Genomic DNA, 6240 nt, shown 5'->3' on the forward strand with positions numbered 1-6240 from the left:
GTTTTGAAACCCCCTCAAATCCCCTCCAATCCATGGTGCCAGACAAACCCTAATTGCATCCTATCCCACGGAAAATAAGGTAAATTTGAAACTCAAGTGGAACACAGCACAAATGATTCTTACATTTAATGCAATTTTGCATTTAATGCTTTGTGCATTTAATGTAAATAGCTGATTATTTAGTGTGGTCTACTTAAGCATAGCAGATATGCTGCATATTTGGAACCCAATTTAAAATAATAGGAGAGAAGGGATGGACAGCGTGGATAAATCGATACATCACAGTGGCCGTCCGTGGCTTGAGATGGCCGGAGTTAGATGCAATCGGTGTCCCCGGGCAACAGCTTAGTGTTGTTACTCTCACCGTGTGGGGCCACCTTAATGTATTTGTTGAATATTCAATCAATCTGTTCGTCTGTTTTTTTTATCTCATTTTAAGATGTGATCCTAAATTATAAGTAGATTCAACTCTCCGGTTTACCATACCAATAGAAATGATGATGAATGACCATTGAAAGTTTTTTGTGAGCTCTTTCGAATTTTTAATGGTGAAACATTCAATCAATATCTTTTCCTGTAGTGTGGTCAACCTGAGATTTGGATCTGCATAATTTTTTTCATCCCGATATAAAATGCATTGTAAAAAATGGTGGACAGAATGGATATACAACACATCATCAAGGCATTGTAAAAAATGGTGGACAGAATGGATATACAACACATCATCAAGGTGGGCCGCACACGAAGGTAACACCTACTAAGCTATTACACGAGTAACACCAAATCCGCTGACCATTCATATCACACGCTTAAGAATAATATAAGAATAACTTTTCATTTTGAGCTACGATCTTGGCTGGTTACCTCTAAGGCCAGCCCGTTAGCTAGTGTCAAAGCTCAATAGGCCCTATCATGATGTGTGCTTCATCCACACATCAATAGACCCTATCATGATGTTTGCTTCATCCACCCTCTCTCTCTCTCTCTCTCTCTCTCTCTCTCTCTCTCTCTCTCTCTCTCTCTCTCTCTCTATATATATATATATAGAGCATGGATTGAACACTTAATGTTAAAGACTTTATTGGGTCACAAAAGTTTTGGATGAAGGTGATATATGTGTTTCCCTTTAACCTGAATTACATACTATGTGAACATGTTGAATGGCAAATAAATTATACAGTGGACCCCTGATAAGTTTTCAATGGTAAAAATTCAATCCTCGTTATTTCTCATGGTGTGGATCACTTGAACTTTTTATCTGCTTCATTTTTAGGCTCATGTCCTCAAGTGATCTGAAAAAGTGGATGGACAGCTTACATAAAATGCATACATTATAGTGTGGCCAATAGGGATTTGACACTAACTAGTTGCCTGGTGTTGGAGTCCCTAGTTAATTTATTGATGGGGTGTCTAGTTTTGGAACAGAGTTTTAGATTTGAACTGCAACTTGGTCCATTTAATTGAAAATATTCGAAAATTACAAGTTTACTCTGTAGACACTTTTATACACTTTCAATTCGATTGACAATGGGTGCCGATTCAATCACTATGTCATCAACAGGAATTGATTCGATTGATGGTTTATGCCTGTTTTATTTCTAATTTTGTACAGAGGTTATAAAAATCATATTAATATGAGATTAGGGTTAATGAATTTGTGAGAGTTTAAGATCCATAGATTTTGTGAGGGGTAAAGATAAGGTTTTCACATTAATAAATTGTTCTATCTTTTATAACTTTATGTTCACAGTGTATTATTTGTCATTTAGTGTTGTAATTTTTTCACATAAAATTCATGTGTTTTCTATAATTATTTGAAATTTTCTTTTGCAGTTATATTGTATGATTTCACCTGAGATTGCTTCGAGCCTACAAAAGTTATGTTAGGACTTGTCACATCCTTAATACAAACGACGTTCCATTTAGAACCATTCATCTAACGCACATGGATCATACAATCCTAGACATACAATCAATGGCCTTCAATTGAGCAGTAGAAACAGATGTATCTAACAGTCAACGTTAAGGTCATAGGTTGGATTTTCTTATACATGTTATTTTAGAAACATATAGCCATCCATCCATAATAGGGCATGAGCAATATGTGTATAATATCCACACTTTCATCTGTTTTACCATCATTTTAGGGCATGAGACCAAAATCGAAGCACATCCAAAGGCTAGGTGGACCACATCGAAGGAAACAGTATGAATTAAACACTTAAGGTTAAAAACTTATTGGGAGTCATAGAAGTTTTGGATAAGGCTGATATTTGTGTTTTTATTTTGGTCTCACCCACTAAAATAAGCCAGTAAAATAAAAAAATGGGAGGGACAGTATGGATAAGACATATATCGTAGTGGGCCTCACAAAGTATACTTTCTCACATTCACACGTCACTACGTTGACCATAAGCTGTGTCAGCAGGACATGGGATTGCTTGCATTACTCAATAACAGAAAGATTCCCAGATTGCGTATTGAAACTGTTCACAGGGACTGCTAATGGACAGTGACCCATGGGTCCCACAATGATGTATATGTTTTTCTCACGTTATTTTTGGGCATGAGTGAAATTCAAATCTTAAATGGACCACATCACAAAAAACTGTAGTGATTTAATGCTCACTATAAAAAACTTCATAGGCTTATTGTAATGCTTATTTACCATCCAACTTGTTAATTAGGTCACAAAGACCTAAGTGAAGGAAGAACGCAAATATCAACTTAATTCAAAACTTTTGTAGCCCATAAGACATATACATCACGGTAGGGTTCATAGAGCACCGTCTAGTAGTGAGTCAGTTACTTAGAGTTTTAGAAGGAAATACACGCATTAGAATTGTGTGGCATAATCTACGTGGAGCCCACCATGATTAATGTGGTAGAAAGATTCCTTCAGCCACAGCCCAAAGCTCTTCGGACCCACATCTGAGTACCACAACTCTGGTCGCTAACTAATAATGGACAGGGGATCTATAAAGGCCACCATAATGTGGGTTTTATTCACTTTGTCCACCCATTTTATCATATCATTTTAAGGTACAAGCTAAAAAACAATGCAGATCAAACGCTTAAGTGGACCATGTAGTGGTGATTAAACACTTGTTGTTGAAAACATTTTGAAGGCTATAGAAGCTTTGGATCTAATTGATATTTGTGCTTTCCCTGCATCTAGGCTCATGTGATCTTATGAACAGATTGGATTGCAACTAATCATCACGGTGGGTCTTGGTAAGGTTTTAAAGGTGGGCATCATTATCACCTTTGTTTCTTGTAGTTTGGTCCACTTGAGCATTGGATCTACCTTTTAAGCTCGTAGTAAAATGATTTGGTAAAATGGATAGATGGCATGGATAAAACCCATATATATGTGGGTCAAGCTGGGACCTGACTGATGCATGTGTTGGTCCATCCTTTTTGCTCACTCATTTTAGGGCAAAGTCCAAAAAATGAAGCCGATTAAAATTTTAGGTGACCACACCACAGGAAATAGTGGTTGCCGACTATTAAAAACTTTTCATAAGCCACAAAAGTTTTGAATCAAGCCAATGTTTGCATTTTTTGTTCATCCACATCTTTGTAACATTTAGGGCCCATTTGGCCGGTCAGATTGGAAGGGATTGGATGGTATTGGAAAGGATTGGAAGTTAAATCCCAGGATTGGCTTGGCGTGCCAAACAGAGTCGTGATCTGATCCCAATCCCATAGGTCTTAAGACAATCCACTGACAACACCATCATTACCTTTAAATCCCATCCAATCCACCCTAATCCGTTCAAATTTACCTGGAACATGTTTGGTTCGAGGGATTGGAAGTAATGGGAAGGTTTAATCCCGGGATTGACCAAGCGTGCCAAACAGACTGGATATAGCAATCCAGGGATATAGCAATCCCATGGATCTCAAGACAATCCACTGACAACACCATCATTACCTAGAAATCCATGCCATCCACCCTAATACCATTCAATCCCTTCCAATCCACCCGGCCAAACGGGCCCTTAGTTTGAATAACAAATAAATATTCCAGTATGCCCTAAGAATTTTTTAATGGTAGGCATTCAATCACCACTGTTTCATACGGAATGTTCTACTTAAGATTTGGATCTGATTCATTTTTTGGACTATACTCTAAAATGAGCTGAAAAAAAATGAATGGACAGCATGGATGTACAATATATACATTGAGGTTGGTCCCACCATCACGACCTGACCGAACTCCATTACCTGATTCAATCACCCTCCAATATGGCACGGGTGTGAAATACCAGACGTCCATTTATTACCAGGACAGCAATGTTAGGGGCCTGAATCCTGCACTAAGACAGACAGATTGTGGGTTCACCTTATTGCATGGGTTACACCATATTCGAGATGTGGCCCTCAATGTTAGGCCTGGGCCAAAATCAGTTGGATTCGCGACTAAGGTGGAACAATGGGAAGTGGATGTCGACCGTTAGTTTGTGTGAGGGCCCCACCATGATGTGTATATTCCATCCAACCTGTTAATCAGGTGCTTATCAAGGGACACTAGAAATTTCAGCCTGATACAAAATTCCAAAGAGCCACACCATGAGGTAAGAGGCTTTAGGGGTGAGTTTGCAATTTTCCTCCTGGTGTGGCCCATCTGAGTTTTTGATCAAGATGATTTTTGGAATGGACGATGAGAATCAAGTATCTCACCTGATTCACGGAGTGGATGTCACAGAAACAACATGCGGGTCCCACAGAGCTAGTGTATTGTAGAAGATGGTTTCAATGGTAGATGCAGGCAGACGGCTTAAAAGATCTTGCGCAGATCATTTCCTGCCGTTCATTTGTTTCGTAGATTATGAGTGGAACCACATGATGGGATCTTGGATTTTGCACCCATTTGTCACCCTGCCACGTGTGGTACAATGTTATGGGCCTATTCACGCGTGTGGGCCTGTAGCCATGCCAAGCCCATCCACACACCACATCCCATCCTGGAACATTTATGCGAGATCTAAGCCGTCCATCAGGTTGGGCCCACGACTTATATGCTCTGTCCGGAAAAATCAGGCCAATCGATTCATTGGGTAGACCAGAGCGCTCAAAAAAAAATTAACGGCTTAAAACACACACCAACTTTCTTGGCTGCCCATTTTTTGTGACCGTTGTGGGACACCTGATGAATGGTCCAGCCTTATGTACATGAGAGGGCATACACACGGTGAAACCCACCTAAAGGACAGCTTAATCTTGCACACGTGTGCCAGGTATGCACGTGTGGGCTTAGCAGACCCGGCCCTTCGAAGCACTGGAAGGGTAGGAATCAATAGGAGAAAAATCCAAATGAGATAAGAAAATAAAAAAATCGTTGTCCAATGCGATAACTGCCGTATATAAGCTGTCATGCGGAGAAAAAGAGAAATACTTTTGATACTCTGGCAGGGTGTGATTGATGATACTCATGCAGGTAGGAATTACTGAAAAATTACATACGGGGAATAAAATTAATCAACCTGGCCGTATGGTATCAATTTAGAAGTTCTGGGAACCGAATTATTTATTGGACCGTTAAAATAAGATATATCCAATGGTCTTATTTAGAGAAACAAGCATCAATGAATCAGAGACAAGGATTCTTCAATCTAACTGATTTTGGGTTGTAATTTGCAAAGACTGGTTTCTAAAAGTTAGTCCGTTTGATTTGAGTCAGTATATTATAGGTGAATCATTTCCACGTGCCTGCGTATGGATCTTCATACACGGTCAGAGTATCAAATAATCCGTAGAAAAAGCGGATTGCCTTGTCGCGACCGGCGTCTTTGAACTGTACATGGAGTTGCGACTAGGGGTGCACATCTGGTCGAACCACTGCTCGAACTCGGCTCAGCATGGTCCTCGAGCCTGACTGGCCAGCTCAGTTCGGTTTGGTTAGCAGGCCGGCCGAGTTTGCTGTTGAGGCATTATCACAAACATTGGGCTGCACCTTCAAAATCTCACTATATTTGAGAAAGCAGCAATGGTTTTAGAGGTATTTTATCAAACACCTTCTAAGCAATATAAAAAATCAAGAAAAAAAGTGTTAGTTTTGTATACGTACTTTCTTTGCCACCAGCCACACTTCTTTGAGTCATTTCATCAAACACTTGGTGAGCAACATCAATATCAAAGGAACCAAGTCATTGAACTGGTTTGATCTGAGTCGAGTCAAGCTCGGCCAGCTCGAACTCATTTTCAAGCTCAAAAAATCAGCCCAACTTGGCTCAA

This window comes from Magnolia sinica, chromosome 6 (genome assembly GCF_029962835.1).
Source record: "Magnolia sinica isolate HGM2019 chromosome 6, MsV1, whole genome shotgun sequence".
NCBI lineage: Eukaryota > Viridiplantae > Streptophyta > Magnoliopsida > Magnoliales > Magnoliaceae > Magnolia > Magnolia sinica.